Here is a 3,733-nt window from a genome sequence, read left to right on the forward strand (position 1 = left end):
GCCGAGAAGGCTCCTGAGGAAGCCGGGGAGCAATATGTCCCAGTAGATATAGAATAGGATTGTAGGCTTGTAAATTTTCCTTTCTTCTTTTTTATATTGTAATTTCCAGCCTCCAAGATTTTGACTAATGAAACTTCAACTTTCTTCATATATAATGCTTATTGTGCCTTTATTGCTTACATCATTCTTCGATACTCGGTCATTAGAACTGGTTGTAACTAATAAAATCACAGAAATTTCTAAGTATTGAAAACTAACCGATAATTTCAAATAAGTATCTGGATTTCAACAAAATGCCCCATACTCAGCAAATGACCGAGATGCAAAAACCTTAAGCCCGGATGTAAAGCCCTGTTACGTATAATCGAAGTACGAAAACTGGGCAAGGGAGAATATCCCGGGATTTGGACTGGTCGAGGTGTGGTTCCCTGAGCCAAGGTATAGTGCCCTGGGCTTTTTAATGGTCCCGAGCCAGGGTGTAGTGCACTGGGCTTTTTAATGGTCGGGGTGTGGTTCTCCGAGCCAGGGTATAGTGCCATAGGCTTTTTAATTATCAGCGACTTTGTACCTCCCGGGCTAAGATATAAGAACCATGCACAACACTTTTCTCTGAGAAAATAGATCTTTCACTATATCTTCCACCAAATAATTACATATGTCAAGCATAATAGTTTTTTAAATTAAATACATTCCAGGATCTCTTGAGAACATGCCCTTGGGCACCTTCAAGATAAAAGGATCCCGAGCTTACTCTCCAGGTTATTTTGTAAGGTTCTTCCCACCGAGCTTCCAGCTTTCCCACATCTCCTGCTGGATTAACTTTCTTCATAACCAAATACCCTACTTCGAAGTCTCGGATCCGGACTTTCTTATTGTATGATTTTGTAACTCGTCCCCGATATGCTTCCATTCGAATCAATGATAGATCTCTCTTTTCTTCTACCAAGTCTAACTCCATGGCCCAACTTTGATCATTGTTGTCCGGGTAAGATTCTACCCAGGAGGCCGATTTCAACTGGCAGGGCTCCTTCAGAGCCATATACCAAATTAAAGGGAGTTTCTTGAGTGGTTGCTCAGGGAGTAGTTCTATATGCCCAGAGAACACTAGTGTAACGTACCGTACTTTTACTATTTGAAATTTGCGGAAAAATTAAAAAAATTCTTAAATAAACATGAACGTTCAAAATTCGATAAAATAAATGTACGTCTCAACTTGTCGCAACGAAAGATCTAAAATAAAGTTTGACAAAAGTGTTTGAACATTTTCATAAAGACTTAAAAACAAGGGCGGTCCTCGGGTTTAGCCTCCCACTCAGTCCAAGCCTGCTCCTTGGTCCCCACCTCTTGTCTCCTCATAAACATCCTCACCTGCATCGATCAAGTCTAGTAAGTCTAAAAACTCAACACATATAAACTGAAAGTAACGAATAGTACGTAATAAAACCACATGCAACTTTAAAATAGAACATACATACTTGAAACTTGAAATTATCATAAACTTGAACATACATACATAATATAGACGTGCCATAACGTGAAAACTTTTCATAACATTCTTGCATACTGTTACATACTTGAACATTCATGAACTTCATAATTTTGCGTAGAGAATGTTTCAAAGCAAGTGACTCATAACATAATCGCCTCATCAGACTAAACCACAGTACTTGGATGACAGGGACGTATCCACTGCCACATACAACGTTCATGATTTCATGCTTTCCAATCACGATCTAAACCCGTTCATGATTTAACGAGGTGGAGAGGTCCTCGGCCACGTTCACCGACTTCCAAACCCATTCATAAATTGGTCACAAGACATTTAGCATGTCTCAAAAATTTAAAATATTATCTTGCATGTCGAACATACTTACTTGGCGTTGAGGGATTTGTTGGACTTCGATCGGGGCCGTCGCTGCCCATACTAATCAAGAATTTACATGCTTAACTTTCATAACTTAGACGTAGGTAATCATGCTTACTTACGAGTTCATTCCTTTCCTTAGGACGTTCTTAAATTCCCATGACTCGACCTTGTAAATCATTGCATAGACCATGACATCAAACCCCAAACATGATATAAAATTTTCCCCAAAATATGAAGGACACAGACCCCGTGCTTAGGTCCGGGTAGGGGTCCGGGTCCGTGCGCTAAAATGTGTCTTGCAGAAAAAGGAAGGCACGGACCCCATGTCTAGGTCCGTGTGGGGGTCCGTGTGTGTGCGCAAAAGAACTCAGGAAGAAAAAAGGACACGACCCCGTACTAGGGTCCGTCTAAAGGTCCGTGTAGGCTCGAGAATTTGACACTTCGAAGAGAGCAAAGGCACGGACCCGTGTAAGGGTCCATGAAAGGGTCCGTGTACCTGCGGTAATTGGAAACTCTCGGAAATTCTGAACACGCAATGTTTGTCAATCTAGACTCGATTGTACGGACCATGAACCGACACCCCGAGACCCATCTTAGCATGCCTTAACACCAATCCAAATTCGTACAAACTCCAAAAGCAACTATGTTCACCCTACGACGCATATCATTAAAAAACGTGGCAATTGACATCGAAACGTTTCCTACGACTTTTAAAGTACTCGAGTGCCTATCGACACTAAACGACATAAATAACAACCCAACATTATACTAAGCATACCTAGACGCAGCAACGATCACCCGTCGATCCACAATGAAGCCTGCAACAATAGAATCTCAAGACCACATCAATACATAATTTCTGAAAAATGCAGTTTGAGCAGCCCCTCGAAAAACACCATAACTCACTCAATTTTTATCCAAATATTTTGAATTTACTGTCCAATCAAAGGTATCAAAAAGTTCTACAATTTTCACGTTGAAAGATTTCTCAGAATCACGACCGAAAAGTCTCAGTATTTTAAAAGACAGTAAAAATGTGATTTTAGATCTAAAAATCGTTTCAAAATTTATTCAAACGTCAAGGCTCAAACTTCTACACATCACATATGTTTTTAAGCATAAATAATAACACAACGCATAATATGACGAGATCGATGCAAAAATAACAGATTATACTTGTCTTTTGATAATTAAAATACCGAAACGGCGTTACCGACGCGGGAACGGAGCGAGGCTTGATCCGGATGATCGTGGCGCTAAAATTTTGCAAAAAAATTAAAGAAAAATTGCTGGAAGGTTTGAAGGAGAGGGGCGGCCGCTTCTTAGATGAAAACCCTAGGTTTTGCACTCTCAAAATAATAAAATCTGAATTGTGATAGTTTGTGTGTGTTTTATGGTTTAGTGTCTGTAAAAACGTGTAAGTGTGTGTGGGTGTGTGTAACGTGTGTGTGGGTTTTTTATTAGGATAAATTAGTGCTAAATTAACTAAATTAAATACTAATTAAAAGTTAACACACACTAATTTAATCAGACTCCTCATTTAAAATGATTACACACTAATTTTAAAAGTTCCAAACTCTTAAATTACTAAGTACATAACTAAGACTTTAACATGCTAAAACTAAATAAATTATTTGAAACGCCCAATCCTTAACTTAAAATAAAATATCATCTTTTGAATTGCCAAAAATCGTCACTGGGTCTTTTCCTCAATCCAGCCTCGAATAATCGCCTGAAACATGAAACTCGAAAAAATTTTAACGTGCATCACATAAACATGAATAATTAAAAATAATGTATTTAAATAAATCATGCACTACTAGGAATCGCTTTAAAATTAAATAAATGCTTTAATAATTAAATAAA

Source organism: Primulina eburnea, chromosome 17 (assembly GCF_022965805.1).
Source record: "Primulina eburnea isolate SZY01 chromosome 17, ASM2296580v1, whole genome shotgun sequence".
In the NCBI taxonomy this organism is placed as follows: Eukaryota; Viridiplantae; Streptophyta; class Magnoliopsida; order Lamiales; family Gesneriaceae; genus Primulina; species Primulina eburnea.